At 45.2% G+C, this 25273-nt stretch overlaps 1 long non-coding RNA gene across 2 annotated transcripts in view; it reads left to right on the top strand.

Moving 5' to 3' along the window:
• Positions 1 to 25273, top strand: part of LOC102151619 — a 68931-nt gene that overhangs the window by 12664 nt on the left and 30994 nt on the right. The window lies entirely within an intron of this gene.

Raw genomic sequence — 25273 nt, 5'->3', positions numbered from 1 at the left:
AAAGTGAAGTCATGTTTAAATTAGGCAAGGTCAAGTTTATAACGAGTGAACGATAGTTGGGAGAAATGGAAGCGAAAGCCAGGTCTGAGTTCCTCTAATTCTCTGATCTGGTTGTGATGCCAATTGGCCACCTAATACCTTCCCCTACAAAATTATTCTTTTATAGGACAGTCTGTTCCTCTAGCATCCCAAAATTGATACTCATTATTTAGTTTTATAGAATTTTTTTTCTTTTTTTTTGATGAGATCCAAAAGAAACAAATACAAACCCAAACTAATTCAAATTAAAAGTACAGTAAAGAGAATCGCCTTGCAACATCAGAAGAATCCCATGGAACACTAGTCTCTGTGAGCTGTCTTTCTCTAGGACAATACCATCACAGGATCTTTTCATGGATGTCCTGTGTCACCATTGTTTCCTTTCTGGGTTTCAGTCTCCCCTTGAGGCTCTCTGTTCTCATTTTCCAGAGTAATTGCACATGTGTGTCTTTGAGTTGCCATGGCACTGACTCTGCTTCAACATTCGGCAGCATATGATGCGATCATTTTGTCACTCAGCTTGACAGAGAAGAAAGAAATCTGTGTTGGGTATCCGCCTTGATTGATTCTGACTGATTGCCACTGCCAAAATGGTGAGATCACCTGGTCCACATGGGGACATGTATGACCATGTCCACTAAGGGTTGCAGCCCACACATGGCCGCTCCACCACCACGGCATGCCCTTGCATGCTAGAAGTTTCCCTCTGAAGAGCTACCAGTCAAGATAACTCCATTGTTAAATTTCAGCACAAAATTCTTCATATCCCCCCCAATGACAACTGGGGGAACCCTATTAAACACTGCAGGTACTTGAAAGTTAGGTTCTGTTACCTAATTGAAATGTTCTAAGTTGTTTTTCATCAAATATTTAAAAAACTGTGTGGAGAGTCATTTCTAAACCAGAAATTTTATGTGTATATGAAGCGCTGGCTTTTTCTTTAATTTGTTCTTGTTCTTATATAGCTAGATTTGCTATTAGATTGGCCTAGCTATTTTTTCAGGTATAAAACAAATACTGGATAATTTTGTGTGCAAAAGTGTTTGCATGGCAACTAATTAACATACAGACTAACACAACTTTATCTTGTTCTCAGAGCCACATCTAAAACTCATATATCTCCATTCTGAGGCAGACATTACATACCTTAATTTAGTTCTTCATTTTTCAAAAACTTAAACTCATTACATACAGATGAATACACTGTTCATGTGTATTTGCATACAGAAACTGAGTTGTCAGCTATATTTTATTTAACTGTATTTTCCTCTTTTGGGTGTTATTTTCTTTCCTATCATATGGAAACTATACACTGTAAGGCTATGACAAATGACTGAAGGATTTGAGGATGGTAATATGTATTTTTTCCCCTGGTCAGTAGAAATGTATACTGCTTGATAATCTACCGACTATAATTTGGAGTTGGCTCCTATATTATGGAATTCTTTGCATCCTCAAGGAATTCTTTCTGCACTTATTTTCCAAAATGCTGGCTTCATCCATTCATCCACTTCCATCCCATGCAATGACTGCCAGGTCCTTGTTCTGGATCCTCATCACTGGGGAGCTTTGTAAGCCTTCCTCTTATTTCTTTGAAGCCATTTCTTCAAAAAGCCATGGTAGCTTTTTCAGGAATCCTTTACTTTCTGGTTGAAAACCCAGGAATTTATTTTCTTCTCTCTAATATTTCAAGTTAAAATTATACTCCTTGCAACCCTTAAGAATGGATTGGCAAATATATGAAGGAAGGCCCTGGATACCCCAGCTGTATCCACAGGAGACCTTGCTAATTGCACATGGCACGGTTTCCAGATGGGCCCAGATACCCTCAGTTGTTCTCAACACATTTCTTCTGTCATCACCCTGATGGAATTAACAAGGAAGGAGAAACCTATTTGCAATCCCTGTGTCATTTATTCATCTAACAAACATTAGCTAAGAACTGTGCTTTGTGCTAGAGTTAGCAGAAAAAGACCCATTCCCACCCTGGTGGGGTTCACAGGTAATGGACTCAGGAGATGTCAATACTGTCCACAGTCTGGTGGCCAGCAGTACAAAGGACAGTGGCCCATACAGGCCAGAGTGATTTGCACTTCCTACATGGGTATGGAGGGCTTGGAGGGAGTGGCTCATGGTGCAGGAAACCGGGAATGGAGTCTTGATCTCACCTTAAAAGAAGCTGAACATCCCAGGCAATATAAACAACAGTAAGAAAGCAAGAAGGCCCAGAAACTCGGGCTCTGCCCAGCTGGTAGGATGAGCAGGGAGTGGTCGCCAAAAGGTCAGAAGACAGGTATTCCAGCTTGAATTCTGTCCTCCCCGATTAGTGTTGAAATTCTAACTCCTAAGCCTCAGAATGTGACCTTATTTGGGGATAGGATCTTTAAAGACATAATCACGTGAACCAAGGTCATTAGGGTGGGCTCTAAATCAGTACAACTGGAGTCCTTTTAAAGGGGAAATTTGGAGACAGATAGGACCCAGGGAGAAGGCCATGTGAATATGACAATAGCTACTGAGAAGTAGGATGTGAAGCTGAAGGGAGGCTCCTGCACCAGCCCTAAGGAATGAGCACTGCCTAAGCCTCAGTCAGACTTCTGGCCTCAGAACAGTGAGGTTCTGGGGTGCTTTGTCCTGCAGACTCTGAAACTAACCCCCCGGGTGTCTGACAGCATGGGGTCCCCTGTCACAGAGCATGACCTTCACCTTATAGAGAACCAGCATCTTCAGAGGGCTTCCAGAAAAGTGTGTCCAGCCTCAGCTGTGCAGTAGAAAGGGTTGTAGACTGTGCCACCCAGTTCAGCACAACAAGCCTTCCCTGATTATTGGAATAATTTGGGCCAAGTGTTTCAAAAGCCATGACGTGTGCCTTCAAGGAACTCACACACACTAGCAGAACAACAAAAATGTAAAATGTAGACCATAAGAATGCAAAATAGTAAATACTGTCCTTGGGAAGAGAACCCACAGCTAGCGGAATAGAGAAAAGGAAGAAATTCACCTTGATGTGTGTGGGGAAGTTGGGGAACATATTATAAAGGAAGACATAGTAAAATCTTGGTGAGGAAAGAGTCTGCTATTCAGAATATTATTGTCACAATTAAACTACTCGGGTGTAAGAACGTGGTAGCCATGTGGCACAATTAAAGACGGATATCTTAACGCAAATTTCATATGGATGGTGGAATCTGCTGTATCCATGCGCCTTTCAAAAGGAAAAAAAAAAAAAGATGTGATAAAATGAAGTCATTGCTGCTTGTGATGTTTTAGAAACACCTTAATGTCACCCAGGAGACAGACTTGTATTTCTAACCAACAGAGAAGGTGAAAAAAACTGCAAAAAATTCTTAAAAAGTTGCCAAGTTGCCATGATAGTTGACGAATCACAGACAGATCTGATTGCAAAGGAAGCCTGTAGCTCTCACCCAGTATCATTCCTTTGAGAGAATTAAATCCTTCTAGAAAAACTTTCTATCAAACTTTATGAGCTACACTTTGATCTTCACCAATTACTATTTGGGGGGGGGGGGTTTGAACATTTTGTTTTACCTCACCTCTGCTTTGTTGTCTAGCATATTGAGGTTCTGGTGGGGGAGGGTTAGCAACACCTCCAAAATAAAGGGCTACAGTGTTCTCAAGGGCTTGTTTCCATGTCCTATTAAAGTCTGCCAGCCTGTGGGGTTGAAGCAAGGAGAGCTGTGTGCCTGAGTGACTCCTGACGAGTCTGGCTAGCATGCGTTTCTTAGGGACTCTTCTCTCACATTAACTGTAGAGCGTGGGGTGTTTGTTGGGTGTTGACATAAAAGTTCTGCCAGAAGGACCTTAGGAGCCTGTTGAAAGTTTTCCATTTGGTAGCAGAAAGCTTGCTTTTTATTCTTCTTTTGTTGACAACCCCCTAAGTTTTCTGCCCTGTGGGAAAAAGCGCTGCAATTTCTCCAGTCTATTGAAACTGGCTTGTTACTCCCCAGAATTGACAGTTAAAGAATTATGGTTGAGCAGTGGAAAGAGCTAAAAAAAAATCATGGTACAAACCATAGACAAAATATTGAGAGTCACCAAAGGGTGGGCACAGCCCCGCCCCCGCCCCAGTGTACCCTGACACTGTGAAACACAAAAAATCTAGATCCCTCCTCTTAAAAAAGAAGGGATCATGCTGGATGTTGGGTGGGACACCTGTGGTTAATTTCTTAGTTGGCCACTAACTGGCTCAGGGGTTCTAGGCTCTGACTGCCCATGAGAATCACCTGGAAGCTTCTAAAATGCTCAGCACCCCAGTAGCACCCCCAGACAAAGTAGATCAGGGTCTAGGGGGTAGGGACTCTAGAGGCAACATTTTTAATGTTTCTCAAGTGATAACATGAGGCCCAGTTTGAAATCAGGGTGACTTTTTGTTCCGGGTAAGTCATCTCATCCCTCCCCACCCCCGTTTTTAAGAGTTTTTTTTTTTTTTAAGATTTTATTTATGTATTCATGAGACACACAGAGAGAGAGAGGCAGAGACACAAGCAGAGGGAGAAGCAGGCTCCATGCGGGGAGCCCGACGTGGGACTCCATCCTAGAACTCCAGGATCACGCCCCGGGCTGAAACCAGGCGCTAAACCACTGAGCCACCCAGGGATCCCCTCATCCTCTTTCACCTATGCTTTTCCACCCACAGAATGGACCTCTGCAAATGTCAGGGCTCCTGAGGGACACTGCCGCAGATATGTGTCTCAGCCTTGGGCACCCCAATAAAAGTAGACAGTGTGGACTCATGCTGAGACTTCCATTCTGAAAACAACTGAAGAGTAGAGGAAGTACCAATAATTTGCTGATCTGAGGGGCAGTATTCTTTCTTCCAGGACAAACCCCACTGGCCAACACCATCCTAGCTTCAGAACATTCCTTCCTGGGCTTCAAACGAGACAGATCTGGGAGGCTGGGTTTTAGCTACTGGTTCTGTTTAGAGACAAATTCATGGTTGTGGCTCTAAAAGCTGAGCCAGGAAGAGCCAAGCACTGGAAGGCAGTCCAAGCAGCATTGAAGTCTGGAAGGAGGACTTACATGGCCTAGGAAGAGAAACGGGAAAATAAAACCTGATTCATTAAAGCCACAAAGCCGATGACAGGATGGACACGAGTCAGCAAGAAGCAGATGCTGTAGGGGAAAGGATCTAGCTCGGGTGAACATTAACTGAGAAGCCGAAGCGAGCTATTAGGGATGCATCTTGAGGATTCCAGGTCCTAGTGGAGGGTGGGTTGGTGCCTTTTTGGCAGAATAAGGTGGGCGTTTGCAAACAACAGGTTTCCCCCCACAGGGATGTCCAGAAAACTCCCTCTCTCAGTTGACTACTCTATCCCTGAGTGTTCCATGGGTGATTATCTGTTCCGTTCACTTGGAAATGAACCCTCCCCCCTCAGCTGTTGAAACCTTTTCTTCCTGCTATATCTTCACCCTTGTTTTTTTTTGTGGCCCCCTTTTTTTAAATATATTTTCTTTAATTTTTTTTAAATTTTTATTTATTTATGGTAGTCACAGAGAGAGATTGAGAAAGAGAGAGGCAGAGACACAGGCAGAGGGAGAAGCAGGCTCCGTGCACCGGGAGCCCGATGTGGGATTCGATCCCGAGTCTCCAGGATCGCGCCCTGGGCCAAAGGCAGGCGCCAAACTGCTGCACCACCCAGGGATCCCTTTGTGGCCCCTTTTTGAGGTCAGATTCACCTTCCATTTCACTTAGCACCAATCTTTGCCAGCCAGCACTTCACAAGTATCTGTCTTCCAAAGTAGTAAAAATTTGGGGAGAAATCATTGCAACTGGGGGACACTAAGGAAATATGGGTGTTCAAATAGAGTAGAAGAGAATCATAAATGACTTTGAGGCAGGGCAAGTGTAGAGGCATCTCTGCCTTAATCGCAGGATGCAATGTGCTCATCTCTTTGTTATATGTTCCTCCCAACGTCGGAGGCATCTGTTAATGGATCTCTTACTCCACTAGTCTGTAGCCTTTTAGAGGACAGGGTCTGGGCCCTCTTCTTTTTAAATTAGATCCTTACTATGCCTCAGTGATAGCTGGGATTATTGCAACAGGAATGACATTGCATATCAATATTCCAGAATGGGTTCTTGGCTCTCACTTTATTGACCATAACTGTGAAAGTCTAACCCTGTTATACTAGGAGCCAGGCTCCTGAAAGAGAAAACTCTTCCTCTAGAGCATAATCAGAACCTGGGGACATGTGCTTATGTCCACACTACACCATCCTTTATAAGAGCACAGGCTGGTATGATGGGAGGCTTTCCCACCTCTGGAGAGGTTGCTCAACAGTTGGCATCCAGGTGAGAGGAAGGAAGAGCAGAGAATACACAACTAAAAGGCCATGAGTCTCTGACAGCGCTCATGTCCCTAACCCACCCCTCTGTCCAAGGCCTAAAGAGGGCATAAGAGCAGGACAAATGGAATTTCTAGATAACTTGGAGATCCCATAGCAGAAGGGCACTGGAGAGCTTTCTAAGGTGTTCCCTAAGAAACTTTCATTTAATTGAAAGTCCCATCTTAACCCATTATGACACATAAACAACAGATTCAGGCAATGTGATTGACAGCAGACTTTCAGAATCCACAGAAACCAATGCCACTTGGGGATTTCACCCACACCTACCTTCTACCCAGTAATGTCTGAGAGCTGGCCTCTAGTCTCAAGGAAGTAATGGTTCCTGAAAGAAAGCTGTACAACCTAGGGATCATGGCATATTCAAGGGTGGGGGTGTGGACAGTGTAATGAGAAGCCAGCCAAGACTACAGTGAAACAGAAGGTAATGTGTAAGATTATGTAAGCAGAGCCAGGCCACCCATGAGCTTGGTCTACAGCCCTCATCCAGAACCTGATTCTCTTAAAGGAAAAGAAAAAGAAAAGGAAAAGGAAAAGAAAAAAAAGGAGAAAGCAAGAATTTAAGATTTGAATAGTTTCCAAAGAGGAAGGAATTGGGTTCTGCCCTAAAGTCTGGGGTTCTGGGTTTATGAGTTAAGTGACCCCTTGCAAGCAGCAATGGAGTTCCTATGTGCTGTTGCTCATAAGCTTGAGTCTAGTTACAGGGAAGTTAAGTAAGTTACATGCTCATGGCCCTGAGTTTTAGGACTAGCATTCCTGAGACTACATAATGAGTTGCATTTTGTAGCCCCAGCCTTTAGGACTCTAGCTGGTGTTCACCAGTGCCAAAGTATTCGTTGGCACCTTCTCTGCATTAGGGCCTGTGCCAGGATGCACGTTGTCAGGCAGCAGACAGGTTCTGGCTTTGCGGAGCCAGAAGCTAAGTCAGGAAGGAAGAAGTTACTAGTGACACAAGGTGACCCACAGGGGTATGAAGCATGTGAATGAGGAGTAAGCCAGGAGACCTCACTTTATCTGGGATTCCGGGGATCCTCCTTGGAGTGTGACACCTAAGCTCAGACCTGGTGGAGTCAGATAAAAAGGAGGAATTGCCCAGAGCTTTCAAGTTCTGCATCTCACACAAGAGGTCAGTGTGATCCTGGTCGTAGCTAGAAAGGGGTTACAGGCAACCCGAGATTCAAGCCTCTAGATGAAAGGATGCAGTTACTGATCTTTCAGATTCAAAGTAATCTAACTGCCACTAGAGCCTGTAGATAGCTTTTTTTTTTTTTTTTTTTTTTTTTTTTGACTATTAAAGTAGCCCCATCTTAACCACTACTGGATACCTAACCTTGGATCCTCTGGGTTAAACGCTTCCTGAAATTCTGACCAAGAACGTCAACATATTTGGAAGATTTTAACTATTCATCTAGCAAATATTTTTCTGTGAAGGGGGAGGTAGTGAATATTTTCAGCTTTATGGGCCATAGGTTTCTGTCACAACCACACAACTCTGCCTTTGTAGTATGAAATCTGCCATAGTCCCTAAGCGAATGGATGGGCGTGTCAAAGGCTCATAAAACCCTATTTACAAAAATAAGTTGCTGTGACCATAGTTTGTCAACAGCTGCTCTAAATAGTCTAAATATCTTTTTTTTGTATGTTTTTTATTGGAGTTCGATTTGCCAACATACAGCATAACACCCAGTGCTCATCCCATCAAGTACCCCCCTCAGTGCCTGTCACCCAGTCACCCCAACTCTGCCACCCACCTCCCTTTCCACCACCCCTTTTTGTTTCCCAGAGTAAGGGGTCTCTCATGTTCTGTCCCCCTCACTGATATTTCTCACTCATTTTCTCTCCTTTCCACATTATATGGTCCCATTCATTTGAGGAATATAAAAAATAGTAAATAGTCTAAATATCTAAAATACTCTAACATGTATTCTTGAACCAACCTGTAGAACAGGGAATTTTGATTGTAGATTACATGATTGAGCTTCGGAGAATTATTTAACCGTGGGTTGGAGGCAGCACTACTGGACCACACTAATGAATGTTGCAGGAAGATCATGGTAGGAACCATCACTGGGGTTGGCATGAGATGGCATGCCCATGCGTGGTTGCAAGAGGAGCGAGAACACAACCAACTGTGTTCTGAAGCTCTTGTTTCAGGGGGTGGGCTCTGGCTGCTGACCTAATCACAATAGTCACGAGAGGCTTACATAACCGACATGCCTGTGTCCTTCACACTGATGGACCATCCTGCCTCTGTGGAGACTTGCTCACCATCATCACTGGCTTCACTCTTACCCTGAGTAACAAAGGGTGACTCTCCAGAATATTGCGGGCTAACATGGCACAGCAAGTCACATGAGTATGCTAAGTTTTAATGGCACAGTTAACACAAATACATTGTTAAGTCCACAGAGAGGTGGACACAAAGTCTTTCTAAACAACACTAATGCTACCACAGTGTGGTCAGCTGTCCTACTAGTCTGCGATGTGAATCCAGAGAAGAAGAGATGAGGGCTCTGTGCTGTGCTGAATGGATGGCAGCTGACTGGGACAGGCTCCTCACTCCCAGGGGGAAGGGTGGGGGCCACAACACAGGCTTCTGAAGTCTCCAGGATTGGGATTCTCACAAAAGGTTATAAGTTATCAAACTGTTCCCATCTGTCAAGCTCACGAGAGCCCCCATCAAGCCTCAGAACTATGCACAGTGTCCTTGGGGGGTCACGCAGAAGCCAAGGAATTTGTCATTGTCCTATCAGGTCACTTCTCTTGGGAGGAAAAAAAAAATGTGAAACTTCCTGTGAAATTTCCTGCGAAAACATGCACAAAGTGAAACCGAAATGTTAACCACACACCTGCATGTGGAGAAGGTTTTCACCTCATTATACTTCTTCCTCCTGCACCCCCACGGCCCCATTATTGTCCTCTGTTTACTCGTCTCCCACCAGCAGCCACACTTGGGTCCACGACCTTCTCCCTTCTGACAGGGCAGGGGGCCTGGAGCCATCCGCTGGACAGCTGGCTCCAGGCTCCTCTCAACGGGCCCGGTGACTCACATCTCTCTGGTCGCTTCATGCTTCCGTAGCTAATCCAGAGTCAGCACCACTGTTAAAAACACCAGTTGTTAAAGATGAAACAGAGATCGGAGCAGGTGGGCTGTGTGGGCTGAGATGTTACACCTACAAAATCTGCAGAGAAAAAGAACTTCACTGTGCAGTTCACTGCACTTTAAAACACACACACAGACGTGCATCTACTTGGAGCCAAAAAATGAAGAAAGAGTGCGCCAGGGAGGGAGTGTCGCTCGCACAAAGGCAAAGGCGGTGCGTCCCCATGGGCTCTGCCTCGAGAAGTGCCAATATGCAGAAGCCTGTCTGGTTACCTCAGCTTTATCATAGGTGAAGTAGGGATGATGCTCCTACTTGCAGTATTGACATGAGGAAAAGAGGGGAAAATACTATGTGTGCTGGGCACACCGTAGGCTCTAGATAAAGAAAGTTTGGGGGCTTTTTCACCACTATAATTCATAGATTCAGGTCAGATTAACCAACTAAGAAACATATTTACTATTTTTATCATAAAAGATGTAAGCAAAAAAAAAAAAAGAAAAAAAAAGATGTAAGCATCAACATTTCAGAGGTAAGATATTCTAGTTTTTCAACAAATGTAAAGTTAGCAAAAGGAGCACAAGGAGAGAGAGAATGCCACTATATATAATACAGAATTATGGGGGAAGTGTATATATATATATATATATACATATATATATATATATACACATATATACACAGAGCAGCCTTGACTCCTCCATCACGGGTCCCTTCTGCGTGCCAGATCCCCCCATTCTCAATTCTCCCAAGGGGCACGACTGTGGGTTCTTGGGATGTGCAGTGATCCTCCACATAAACTTCCCCTAATGCAGGTGATGCGTTCTTCCCCCAACACCCTCCAACTCTTCCTTAGGGCCTATCTGGGTTAAACCATTTATTCTGGAGTCACTTTGCCCTGGTGGAGAGAGGTCTTTGGGGTAGAGAATGTTCAGAATGTCCCAAGTCCAGCAAATTTCTGCGGGGATCGTTCTGGTCCAAGGGAAATACTTCATGAATTTGTCTACCGAATACTGAAAGATCAGTGGGCTGTCACGTAACCCTTCTAACTGCCCTGACATTGGGGCAGATCCAGCTAGCTTTATTCTTGTAGACGTTTCTAGTCTAGAAACTGATGCCTGCTTCTGACACGCTAGTCTCTGTCCTCCCAAACACTAAGAGACATATGGATCCCCTCTTGTCTTTTCTCTTTAGAAATTCTCACTACTACGATTTTTTATCTCCTTTTAAAAGTGGGCTGGAAGTTGGGTGAGGGGCTGAGAGTCACAGAAGCATTGTCGGCCTATTGCCTTTCCAAGTTAAGCAAAGATGCTCCAGTAACTTCCTTTATAATGTGTTTTTCTCCTAATCTTTATGCACAATTAAAATGTAAAAGCTTTAATAAATTAATCTGGAATCTCTGACTTTAGGTAGTTAGTAAAGTGGGGACTTTAGATCTGATTTCACAAATTATGAATGCTTTGTTTTATGGGTGTTACTTTTCTTGGAAACCAGGGTTTGTTTGTTTTTTTTTCTCTTTGTTGAAAAAAAGGCAGCTCATGGCATTGGCTGATGATATAGGTTATTAGGTGTTTCTTCTCTTTTAAGAATATAGTACTTTGGCTTGAAGTGAGGTTTTCTGTTTAATAAGGATTCCCTTCTATTGTGCGATTCTGGCTTTTCTCACTCTATAATTCAAATTAAATTATAAATATTCTATATTAGAAGAAAATTCAGCCTCTCCACAACTCCATCTAGAATAGCAATTCTCCTTGCCAGAATGTTAAAAAATCTTATCTTTATGTGACTTCTATGATTTAAACTTGTGTGACGGACAGCAAAATACAGAAGAAATAAAATGGATTCTGGCCCAACTTACATTTGACCCAAAACTTCTAGGAAGTGAATGATTGTATCCTGAAAGTTTAAGGACTTTGTGCTCCTTTGGGGATGATCTTCTCACAATCCATGCCAGCTAAAAATAATGTACTCATGCCATTTTACTTGATTGCTAGAGCAGAACTCTACGATAGAATGTGTCTATGAAAATACAGGGAAAACTGGTCCCCTGTATGGCTCACTTTCTGGTTTGAAGTGATTCTAGGCCAAACTATATGGTATCGAGAAGAAAGATGGTAGCTGAGTATCTGCAGTTTGACTTTGGTATGGGTCAGCTTGGAACAGTTTATCAATCTGTATAAGAAATATTTGTGAAAAAAAAGAAATATTTGTGCAATTCCTAGTACGTGTGTGTGTGTGTGTGTGTTTTAATACTCGTTGTCTGCCCTCAGCATCATCCTAATGTAGGGCACTGCTGAAGAGTGGTAAAACTGAAAAGTCTTGAGAGTTTGCTGCTCAGGTCAGGGTCAATTCAACCACCACCCCATTTTATAGATGGGCAAAGTGAGGACCTAAGGAAGGCAAAGAAATGAACTGGGAAAGGAAAAGTAGGGGGTGTTATGAAAATAACATGGGCAGCCTGGGTGGCTCAGTGGTTTATTTATTTATTTTTTATTTTTTTTATTTTTTTTTAAGATTTTATTTATTTATTCATAGAGATGCAGAGAGAGAGAGAGAGAGGCAGAGACACAGGCAGAGGGAGAAGCAGACTCCATGCAGAGAGCCTGACGTGGGACTTGATCCAGGGTCTCCAGATCACGCCCTGGGCTGCAGGCGGCGCTAAACCGCTGCGCCACCGGGGCTGCCCTGGCTCAGTGGTTTAGCTCCGCCTTCAGTCCAGGTCGTGATCCTGGGGTCCTGGGATCGAGTCCTGCATCAGGTTCCCCACAGGGAGTCTGTTTCTCCCTCTGCCTGTGTTCCTCCCTCTCTCTGTGTGTCTCTCATGAATAAATAAATAAAACCTTTCAAAAAAAAGAAAGAAAATAAGAGGCTTGACCACCAATTATCTAAAACCCAAGAAGAAAGCAAGCACAATTATGTGATGGTAGACATCGGAGTCCATCAAAATATATTTTTTTTATCAAGAAAACTCTATATTACATTTTAGCACCATAGCACTAATCCCTCTGCTTTATGGCTTTGCTTCCTCATTTCTTCCTTCATTGTTTGCATTTCCTGTACGTAAGTCGCATGTCTGTAAAGGAATACAGAATGAATGAATGAATGAATGAATCAGTGGATGGATGGAAACTACTCGCAAAACAGTGATATTAGGGTCATCTTCTTGTTTGATGATTGGATTTTATAAAGGAAAATCTTCAGCTACCAGTAGGGAATGCATCATTTCAAAGAATGAGTGAGATCTTGCTCTTCCATTTTCTCAAAGGACAGAGGCATTCATGGGAGAGTGTGGAAGAAACACTGGTAAATGCACACACATGCCTCCCTAAATACTATTTTTCGGTGATATGGCGTCATGAACTGGGGAAAGTATAAGACTTGGCGCTAGCTAGACGTCCGTTCCAACGCTGAGTCTTCCACCAATTGTAACCTCAGGCAAATTCCCTCACCTCTCTGCGCCTTTGTTTCCTCGTCTGTCATGTGGAAGTAATGCCTACTCTGCAGGGTTGGGCCTGGTCAGCACCGACATGGAGTCGGGAGGCAGGTCGGCGCTGGCACAGGGAAGGTGCTCTGCACACATGTGCCCAATATCCATTCTCACTGGGTCCCCATTGCTTCCCTGGCTGTTGTCTACACCTCACAATAGTATATTTCTCAGTCAACAAACAGCTATCGAATCAGGTCAATGCAACTCTAGGAAGTAAATCTCCTGGGGGTATGTACTGGCCTCCCGTGTCACTGACCCCTGACAAAAGAGCCCAATGGAGGCTATCTCACATTTCACCTAAATAATATTGACTTCTTCCCAGGTGAAGACAAAAAACTTGGTGATTTCTACTCATCTCTTTGGATTTTATTATGAAATGACAAACACTCGGGATCCTGGGTGGCGCAGCGGTTTAGCGCCTGCCTGCCCAGGGCGTGATCCTGGAGACCCGGGATCGAATCCCACGTCAGGCTCCCGGTGCATGGAGCCTGCTTCTCCCTCTGCCTATGTCTCTGCCTCTCTCTCTGTGTGTGTGACTATCATAAATAAATAAATAAATAAAATTAAAAAAAAAACTTAAAAAAAAAATGACACTCAAGTCTCCGTTTGGCTGCTTCTGTGAGGAACTTTCTCCAGCCTAACAAATGTTCATGCGAAGCCTCTGGCACCCGTCGGGCCTGGCACCTCCCCAAGAGCACACCTGCACCTCCCGTGCTGCCCTCTCGACACTGCTTCCCCCCAGCTTGATGGGAGGAGAGGAGTGCACGTGTGTCTAACCCCAGTCCAAACACGGACGGCGGCATTTTTCCAGAACTGGCTTGGAGAGTTCATCGGAGCGAATGGGATCTGGCCCCCAAGGACACAGCAGGAGCGCCCATGCGAGCCTCGAGCAGAGGAGTCCAGCCAAGATCCCCTGCAGGCTGGCGGCTGTGCCGGCTCTGTGCACGGCCGTGCAACACGCACACCCAGGGAGCGGCGCCTCTGTGCTGGGAGCCTCAGCCACCAGACTCCAGGTGCTGGGGCCTGCCTCACTGCCCAGGGATCCTCCTGCCTTCAACACTCACACATGCCCACAGCACACGTGCACAAGGGCACACGTGCATGCACACACGTGCAGCATACACACCTGTAGCACACATACACACCCATAGGCACATATGCATACACACACACAGCATACACACCTGTAGCACACATACACATGCACATACACATATGCATGCACACACATACCATACACACCCGTAGCACACATACACATGCACACGAGTGCATATGCATGCATACACACACCATACACACCTGTAGCACACATACACATGCACATGAGTTCACATGCATGCACGCACACAGCATACACACCCGTAGCACACATACACATGCACACAGGTGCACATGAATGCACACACACACAGCATACATATCCATAACACACATATATATGCACAGGCACTCACATGCCCACATGCTTGTATACACAGAGAGCACATAGCCACGCACATACACATAAGCATACACACATGCATGCACCCAAACACATGCATACACGCACACAGCACACACATCCATGCACACAGCACATGCATGCACACACTCATGCTCATAGCACATGCTACATGCACACATGCATGCACACACACATGCACACACACTCGCATACACATCCCACATGTGTACATTCTCACCAGCACTCACAGAGCATACACATGTGCACTTGTACTCACACACCACTACTCTTTCTCCCCCTTCAAACCCCTCACACTCAAGCACTGCACCTGGGCTGGACTCCTCTTCGCAGACCAGGACTGGATCATCTTCAGTTGCTATTTCTCACACAAACCACATTTCCTCTGGAAATACAAGGATCTGTCAAAGCCAGAAGATAAACACTGGTCATCTTCTGTCCCCTTGAAAAAATCCCTCTGGGTAGGAAGCTCAGAGAGAGGAAAAGAGGAGCTAAATACACACTTAATATAAAACTGTTATTAAAACATCCCAAACGGTCAGATCTCTTTCGGCAAAAATGCCAGGAAAGTCATGTCAAAGGGATGAAGGACCCATGACTGGCCTCAGGGAGTCCTCTATGCCTCCCCCTTCCCCACGCACCACTCCCCAGGGGTCCTACTCCTGCCATGCAGCCTGATGTTCTACCGAGAAGGGCTCACCCTCACTCTTGCACTTGGAGAACTTATATGCTTATTTCAAAGCACAGCTTGGATGTACCCAACCTCCGTGTGGGGTTTTTATTCTTACCCGCCCCTGCCGCATGGTGGAGGGGAGTGATCATGCCCCCTGTGTTCTAGCAAGTTCTTGGGCTCTCGAGCTGTCGTCTTCTGCATAACGAGGGTGCTGCCGGACTGATATTTGAATTGCTACTCTTCTCTTACCTTTGAGCAAACTGGGGTTCCCAGGGGTGGGTTGGCTTCTACATGGAAAATCCTGCTTTTGGACTTAAACACGTCTGACTTCAAAACCCAGTTCCTGTCCCCAGTGTTCTTTTTGCCTTTCTTTCCTCCCATGGTGTGAGTAATTCAGGCAGAAGCGGTTCCAGAACTTATGACAGCAACTAAGGTTGGCCATTCGTGCATTCGTTCAGGATCCCCGTGCTGATGCGAGACTTCGGGCTTCTCGGGAACAGAACATATGCTTTTTCATTACTATCCTATGCTCTGTGTCTGCACGATCTGTGAGAAATGCATGTAACCCGGAGACCTACCCCCTCTGTCACCAGTTATAAGACAGCCTTGCACTCGGAAAGCACTTTGCAGATTATGAAGTGCTTTTGTAGTTAATCCTAAAAGTGGTGCTGGGAGGTAGTTAGAGAAAATAGTATTTATAGAAGTAGCATTTGTATGGTGCTGGCGAGGAAACTGAGGGTCAAGGTCGTCAGCTCGCCCAAGCTCCTGAGGCCAGGGCATGCCACCCGAGGGACTGGCAGAGTGGGGCCTGCTGCCGCCAAAGCTGCCTCCTTGCATGGCCCAGAGTGTTCCAGAGCCCCTGTCAATGCCACGCTCTGACATCACCTACCAACAGCCCTAGGGCTGATGTGTGCATTTCCTGCGGCAGGTGGTGTGCAAGCCGGCACCGGCCTACCCGGGAGGACGGGCGCTGCCTTCCCTGGCTCCACATCAGCGACAGCGAGGCCAACGTGGTAAAGCGTGTCCCTCGTGACTTCCCTGACACACACTCACATCCTTTCGGTTTCCTGTTTCCAAAGACTGCTAGCAGGGACATAAGACAGACAACAAGACAGGCAAGGGAGCACACGGGAGGAATTCCAGCCTCTGAGATGTCCTTGGCTAGACGCAAGCCTGTTGGTGACTGTTTCTAGAAACTTTACTACATGCTGGAATCACGCTCAGGGCGCTTGCAGGTCTGCTTCTCTCTGGTGGGGCCTGGGAGGTGGCCGCCACCCCTGGCCCACTTCTGTTTGCATCAGTGTGCTTCCGTCGTGGGGTATGTCGTGGCGAGCAAAACCCCCTGGGAGGGACAGATTGTGTGAGCAGGGTTCAGACAGCCACTGGATGCTCTGAATAGTGGAAAGGAGGGAAGAGTCTGAACATAAAAGTTGCAAAGAGGGCTGGAACTACTGAAGAGAAAGACTTTTTCCCGAACAAAGACCCACAGACCAGGCTCAGTGCAAAATCGTGTGCACAGTGAGGAGAGAGAGCGTGTGTTGTGTGCAGCAAAAGCAGGCCAGACCATTATTCCCTGGGCCCCACTGAAGGGGCGACCACTGGAAAGAGAGCACCCTTCAGGAGGCCGCTTCTGCAGAGAGCACCCATCCTAATAAGGCGGCAGCAGTCCCCCCACCCAAGTGGACAGTGGCCCAAATGGAGCACGGGGTATCACTTAGAGTGGTGCCATGGCAAAAACAGGCTCTTGGGTACAGGCCGGCAGAGGCAAGGGGGAGCTGAGGACGCTGCAGCTGGCAGATCCCCGGCCCATGGCCTGGCCACAGGAGCCTGCGAAGCATAAGAGAGGCCCAGTCACAGAAGCCAGCCGGCTGCGGACCAGCCTGGTTGATGATTGCAGGAAGGTACCTTCCTTTCCCCTTCATGGCATCAATCCCCTCTCCCCGAGGAGCTGCTGAACATGCAGGGGGATTCCAAGAGGGGAAAGAAGTGTTGTGTGCAGACCCAGGATCAAAATCAGACCCACCTGGCCCTGGGCCCACGTGCCCCGAGCTCAGCTTGGCCACCGCTGTCCCCTTACAGGGGAGACCACGTAGTCAGAGATCCCGTCTGGTATCCGCTCAGCCTGCAGCAGACAGTGGTCGAGAGCATTTCACTCAGAAGGAAAGGCTCTGAGGGACACTCACCTTAATTGGGTTTCACGAAATCTCTTCAGATGCCATTAAAACAAACATAAATACCATTCCTTAGTCTGGAAAAGACAAAAAAAGTTATATCCCACTCCATATGCTCCTCTTTCTCTACTGCAAGAACACAGTACTTCTCATCCCCAAGCCATGGGCAGATTGTCTTTTACAATATTTTGAATTAATGTCTGTTTGGTGTTTAAAATGAACCACAATAGGGGTGCCTGGGTGGCTCAGTCAGTTACGTGTCTGCGTTTGGCTCAGGTCATGACCCCGGGGTCCTGGGATTGAGCCCCACATCGGGCTCCCTGCTCATCAGAGTCTGCCTCCCCCACCGTTCATTCGTTTTCTCTCTCTCTCTCATAAATAAAATCTTTAAAATAAAATAAAATTAACCATATGAATAACTCTTGGTTTAAAAAACAAATCACCTGAAAAACGTGCACACGGCGTATCTTGGATTTGAAAGATGTGCCCCTTCAATTTGAGGGGAAAAGCAAAAGTGCCAAGGAGCTGGAGGAAACAATGATTGCTTCTGCTTCTCAGATACTCAAGGCTTCAGGTGGGACAAATAGAAACTGCAACTGCACCTGCCTAATATATTTGACACAGTTTTAGCCGGAGGTCAGCAACAGTGGTCAGGGGGCCAAATCCAGCCTCCCCTCCAACTTGGCAAACGGAGTTTTATTGGAATGCCGCGATGCCCATTGGCTTATGGATTGTCTGTGGCAGCTATCAAGCCACCCCCGTGGAACTGAGCGGTTGTGACGGAAACCAGATGGCCCATGAAGCCCAACATGTCACTCTCTGGACCCTCACAGAAGACGGACGGGCGCCCACACCTGCAATAAGCCTTCAAAGTGTTCTGGGTCTTTCACAGACACTTTCAGCTATGTGACAAGATGGTAAGTTGCCTGGCATTGGAAGTGTTAAGTCCAGATGCCCGTCAGCCAAGAATACTAAAACCAGGACACCTGCATCAGCCCAGAAGGTGGACAGATGGCCCCTGAGAAGAAGAGACTTTCAGGACCTTGATCATTCCAGCCATGCGATTGTCCCCACAGGTATCATCATATTCTGTTGCAATAATAATAATAATAATAATAATAATAATAATAATTGTCTAAGTTCATATTGGAAGGTTAGAAAAAAAATGGTCACTGCATCATCCATACACGGTGATACATCTGTGTGACACATCTGTGTGACATAGTGGGATGCTTTATCCTCCAAATCTGGCTTGCAATGGCTATTCTACTAGAACCCCTCTGCCTTTAAGGCACCTGAACTTAAGAAAAGCAGCATTATCAAGTAAGGAGCCAAGTGGCAGGAAGGGCAAAATCATACTATGCTCCTTATGACACAAATCAAAAAAATCATAATGTGTTCATTATGACACAACTAAAAAAAAAATATATATATATGTATATATCCTTTTCATGGAAGGACTAAGCAAGGCCCAGAGCTTTGGTGACAGTCCCAGAGCCAGGAGAGTAAACGGCAGGGAGCAGGCAGGGGGCTCTGGGGCCCTCAGCCCTGGTGCCACCACATTGCTCAAGGAATCCCAGTCAAGGGTCCCAGCCCAGTGTCCCCAAGATGCCCTACTGCCTCTTAGACACAAAGACAGAGTCCTCACAGGGCCTGAGCATTAACCAGGCACCGGGTCCCACCCTTGTCCTGCCACCGGCCGGGACCCCCGCAGCTGATAGCCAGCAAAGCCATCCAAAGGGATGGAGCACCGCGCAGCCCGGGTCACAGTTGGCTCCGCCACACAGACGCCACCCTGCTTTGATGACAGTGATGATTTCTGAAAGAACCTTGTTTGAAGAGAAACAAAGGGCATCGAACAGCCTGCTTTCCCATTGCAATCTGTCGCCAAGACGGCACATTATAAAAACATTAGCGTTCAGCCACGGCTTGAGCAGTCCCTGAGTGTGGCAGGGACGCCGACGGTGATTTATCAGAGCCTGGGCCACGCTGCCTGAGAGCAACTCTCCCAAGTCCCCACGAGGCCAAGGCCTGTGCTCAGGAGATGGGAGCCTGGCGTGTCTCCAGACGCTCGAGTCCTCCCTGCGCTGGGGCAAGTCGCAGGCCCGGCTGGGGCGTGGGGTGCGGGCTGCGATTGCACTTCCAGAGCGAGCAGATGGCGCAGCCCGGGTTCCATGCGCGAGAGATCACGCCCAGCTAGCATGAGCATTTTGACAGAGCACCAAATAACGCATTTATCAATCTGACATGGTATCTGACAGGGGCTGCCTGCTGGCCCCCCACCCCCCTCACAGCATGGCGAAACCTTCCAATTATTGAGGTCACAGATGTCAAAGCCTTCCAGCACATATTCGAAAATGTCAAAATCACCCTCTGCCTCTCTTTATTTGGTTCTCCGAAATCAAACCTTAATCTCTCATCACATGTCCACGGGTACAGGTTGGAGATTGGATCTTCTTTGGGAAAATGGGTAGTATTCAGTCGGATTCCGGGTAGCTTCCCGCTGCAACACACCAGGTCCTTTTCCTGGCTTTGCTCTGGTGAATAAACTCCTGATACAAAAAATGAATTTAGAGAGAGAGAAAGAAAGAAAAGAAAGAAAGGAAAGAAAGAAAGAAAAGGAAGGAAGGAAGGAAGGAAGGAAGGAAGGAAGGAAGGAAGGAAGGAAGGAAGGAAGGAAGGAAGGAAACGAACTCTGGACTAGGAATTAGAAAAACCACATTGCATTTGTTGCTATTCCCCTGGCCTTGGTTGTGGTTCTTCTTGCTTCAACGACTTGGGCTTTGAGCTTAAAAATGGAAATAACAGGTGCAGTTAGGCCTATCTTATGGACGTGCAAGGGGGATCAAAAGCATTGTGAAAAACTTGAAACAATCCATGATAAATGGACTAAACTACTAATAAATAAAACGACGCTGCTGATTGTGGCTGGATCATATCACCTTTTTCCGTGACCTCTCAGTAGGTCAGTGGGGATGACCCACAGGTGTCGTTGGGGTGAAGGCTGGGCCAAGCCAGGAGCAGGTGACATGGAGCTTGGTGAATCTGCCGAAGCACAATGGAAAGATGAACATGCGAGGAGGAGGCAGAGAGGCGAGGACCACATCACGTTGAAGATGAAAGTCAGGGAAAGTAGATGGAGATGCAAGTCTGTGGCTAAAGATGCACTCTTACTAATTATATCCACATCGCCACAGGGCAGTATGGTCACAGTTTCATGTATGTATTCATTTAACAACTGTTTGTTAATTTAAAACTTTCCAGGCCCTCGGGATCCAACAGTTTAGAACCAGGAGCCCAGTGCTCAGCAGGGACATCAGTCTTACAAATCCTTTCCTGACTCCCCTCCACCCCAAACCTCATCACCCCTGCTGCATGTCCTCATGGATCACTCTACCTACCAACTTCCTTTACCAGGTCAGACCATGTCTCTTTCTCCTCCACCCTGTGCCAGTAATGAAGGAAGGGGCTTTACTCCTTTCTGCATCTACGTTCTCAGAATAGAGGCTTAATAAATGTTGGTTGCAGGAACTAGCTTTCCCTTCTAGAAATATTACCAGTGAGCAAACACTATAATCGCTCATTTACTTCGATACCCATCCAGAGCAAGGAAAATATCACAGTGAGAGACAGAGAGACAGACAGAAAGACAGAGAGAAAGGGGGGGGGGAATAATGTATGTTAGGGTTCTTTAAAAAAAAGTATTTATTTGAGAGAGAGAGAGAAAGCATGAGCAGAGGGAGAGGCAGAGGAAGAGAGAGAAGCAGGCTGCTCACTGAACAGGGCACCCAACATGGGGCTCGACCCCAGGACCCTGAGATCATGACCTAAGCCAAAATTAGATGGTTAACCGACTGAACCACCTAGGTGCCTCACATGTTAGGGTTCTTAACAGTCATGGGCATGGTAGAAATGGAAAGTCCTTATCCATCACGTAAGCAAATTATATTGGACTTTATCATACCGTTCATCAAGAATTCTAAAATAGGGCATATATTGTGAGGTAATGTTTACAACTATATTGACTTGAATCAGTAGTTTGAAAAAAAAAGTATTTTATTCCAGTTTGACACTGGAAACATCATAGGTCCAAGCCCTAACTTTGATTTCTCCATCAAATAATGCAGATATAATTATGTATTACAAAAAGTACCCCCATCCTATCTGATTGTCAATTGCCAAGTCAACAATCTTTACGTTTCCGAAGAAAATGTGGACTCTTGGCAGCATTTAATCACTGCAAACCTTCACAGCTTTCCCCATTACTGGTTTCCTGCCGCAAATTTCAGCAGATTGGACACATGAGGTGTCACTATATTTAAAAGTTCATGCTGAACATTTTGCTCAGTTGGAAAAGATTAAGAGCTCTGAACGATGCGGTGCTTTCAGCATCTGTTCAGGTACACAGTGGTATTACTGACCCTCCGATTTGTGCCCTGCTAGCAAAGACAATCCAACACTTTTCCATCTACCTTGCTGAAAACAGTTAAAAACGAACCATATCACATCTCTGAATGGCAATTTCTCTACATCATATTGCTTCTTTATAATATCCCACGCTGCCCACACAAACAAACAGAAACCTATTTGTACTATTTCTGCAAAGGAAAATCTCCTGCTCCTCAAAACAATAGCTCCTTTGGGGTAAATTACACCTGAATGTGCATAATATCAATGCAATAACTTGAAAAAGAGAACACAATTTGGTGAGTCAGCTGGTTATTTTGTCTTCTTCTTGCCAAACTATTGGTTCAACTGGGTTGTTTTTTTTCCCCCCACTGAATTGACAGGATTGAGTGATGTTTTTCTTAGTGTCATTTCCGTGTACAGGTTTAAGTTCAAGACGAATGCTTCATCTCCAAGCCACGTGGCCATCATCTAAATCCCTGGGATGCTTTTCCCCTCCATTCCAGCTGATGAAATCCTACATATCTTGTTGAGTTTGCCCAATAGCAGCTTCTTTCCAACCCCCCAGTTACAATGATTTAATTCTAAAGTCCATTTATGATACCTCTAGCATAGCCTTTATTCCATTCTTGCTACAAGATTGCTGATAACGACGATTGCATAGATCTCTCCTCAGTAGTAGAGACCGTGTCTTATTTATTATTTAATAGGTGCCAACTAGCTATTGATTCCATAGAATGCTGTAATACTAAGGAATAATAATGAGTCAAAACAATTTGGCTTATCTGTGAAAAGGATGTTGCCCTTAGTTAGCTCTGTCCTAATGTTTGGAGCCCCTTCCTTTGTTTGGTTCATGCATCATGGTCAGCACAACTCAGGTGCCAGGCCTCCATCTGTCTATCGCAGGACACGAAGGGGTGGGGAGTCCATCAGCATTGATTTTCCCCAGCTGTGATGGATGACTACCTGAGAACTGAGAGATCTGGAATTCCTACTTTGGAGCAAGCTGTTGAAGGCAATATGGAGACAGATGCAGTATTTCAAGACAAGGATCACCTACTGCTTTGGTGATTGTGCAGCAGAAAAGGAAGAAGTGTAAAGGATAGCTGAGTAACAGGGGCACGGGCAGCTGACAAGAAATACCTTCCAGCTAAAGTATATAGGTGATGAGGATCTACTTTGGAATGTCTCCTTAAGCATTTCCCCTCTTTAGGTCCAATCTCCTTCTTTTCAGCCCTTCTACCACGATTGGCCTTGGTAATAGGAAGTCTAGCCCCATTCCTGCCACCACACAGCTGCGTTACCTAAGTAATTCACTCTCCTGTTTTGATGCCTCATACTCCCCACCAAGGCTAGGGCCCAGCTGTCTTCTAAAGAAATATTCAGATCTGGCTACTTTCAGAGTAACTTTCTCTAACTGGTGTGATCCAACATCCTAGATGTCAATATTATTTCTTTATAATCTCTCCCTTTTTTCCCTTTGTGAGACAAGAGGAACTGAATTACTTTCATTGATATCTCAGAGACAATCCATTGTACCCCCTGGAATAAAATAAAATATAGCATTTCTTGCTCCAGGTGGCTGACCTTTGTGAAGATATCTCCAAGGTCTTAAATTAGATGGCACCTGTGTTCAGGTCTTCAGAGGCTGGTTTTGACATTTCTCAATCATCTTTCTTTAACGTTTGCCATTTGTCTTCATCAGCTCAGGATGCTATAACAAAATGCCCTAGATTGGAGGGCTTAAAAAAGAGACATTTATTTCTCACAGTTCTAGAGGCTGGACATCCAAAATCAAGGTGTTGGCAGGGTTAGTTTCTGGCAAGAGTCCTTCTCCATCTTGCAGTTGGCCACCTTCTTGCTGTGTCTTCACATGGTGGAGAGAAAGAGGGAGAACAAGCAAACTCTCCAGTCTTTTCATGTAAGGATCCCATCATGGGGTCCCCACCTTCATGATCTCATCAACCTTCATTACCTCCTGAAGGCCCCACCTCCAAATGCCACCACACTCCAGTGTAGGGTTCCAAAATGTGAATTGGAGGAGGGGCATAATCATTCAGGCATAATTCCATTGCTTTGAAAGGACATTATAATTTTGAAAGCACCTGTCCCTCATTTTATTTCTCTTTGGCAAATAAGAGACTCTGTGGCCTGGACAGCAGACAAAAAAAGCCCCAAAACATTGAAGTACACTGTATAGCCAGAACTTGAAGTTTAGATGACAGCATTTCAGTACTGAAAGGATTAAATGTGAGCAACTGAAACTGGGTCCCAGCATTTACTCTTGAGCCTTCATCCACGACCCCATCCACTCATCACTGCTTTCCAGTCCTGGAGGCCAGAAAGGTGCCCTGCTCCTCAGAAGTCGGAAAGCCAAAGCAATAAATACCCCCTATATTTTTGGTCTGGTGTTAAGTATGTACTTGTTTTGCTTTAAAAATGACTTATAAGATAATTCATCAGTTTATCTTCTCAAAAATATTATAATATTCCAGATGAAGCTTTCCATCTCACACAATACACTTCCCAATTCTACTTCTACTATTTACTTCTCCCTCTCAACCTCCCCTCAGGAGAAATTCATATTGAAATCTAGTTTTCTCTTTCCAGGGATATTTTGCTTATTGTCTGGTTTCATTTTAATTAGGAATACTTCTATATATAATGTCATTTGAAAACACATAATTTTGACTTTTCTTTTTATGAACTGAAATGTCAACCTACCCTAATATCATACTATAACCTGCATTATTCACTTCCCATTGATATTTTGAGGATTATTAGTGTTGACATGGGAGGACATATTCTTTTCCTGGAGGTATGCTGGAGCTGGCTTGCCCTTGCTGGCCCCACCACCTTCCCCTAGCTCCATATGCAGTGGTGTCACCTTGGTAGGTTGACACTGGTCAGGATGGGAATATTTGCACCCCTGAAATCAGAGATCTGATTATAAAACATTTATCAGCAAACCACTGCATTCCTTTTCATTGTAATATAACACTTTGTCATATTAATAGTTGGCATTCTATTTTATTGTTTCTTGATTCACGGACAGTGAGGCTATTTCCAATTTTCTATGCTATAAGAATGCCTCAGTAAAACATCTTACATTTCTGCACACATGAGAGTTCTCAAGGGTTGGACAACTAGAGGTAGATTTTCTGGGTAATGGCTATGCATATTTTTAACTTGAATAGATAAGACCACCACATTTTAAAGAAGATTTTATTTACTTTATTTTAGAGAAAAGGTACAAGTGAGGAGAGGGGCAGAGGGAGAGGGAAAGAGAGAGGATCCCAAGCAGATTCCCTGCTGAGCAGAGCCTGGCATGGGGCTAAATTTCATCACCCCAAGATCATGACCTGGGTCTAAATCAAGAGTCAGACTCAACCAACTGAGCCACCCAGGCACCCCAGATAAGACCACTACTTTAATGACATTTTATTTTTTTAATTATCTATTGCTTCCTATTGTTTACTAAACACCACTGTTCAGATAATCCCATGGGTAATCCCAACATTTTTAAGATTGATCATCCTCTTTCTGTTTCCCTCTCCTCTT

The sequence above is a fragment of the Canis lupus genome, chromosome 17, assembly GCF_011100685.1.
Source record: "Canis lupus familiaris isolate Mischka breed German Shepherd chromosome 17, alternate assembly UU_Cfam_GSD_1.0, whole genome shotgun sequence".
NCBI lineage: Eukaryota > Metazoa > Chordata > Mammalia > Carnivora > Canidae > Canis > Canis lupus.
Note: the sequence above shows the minus strand (reverse complement) of the source record. Positions and strands in the feature narration are given on the sequence as shown.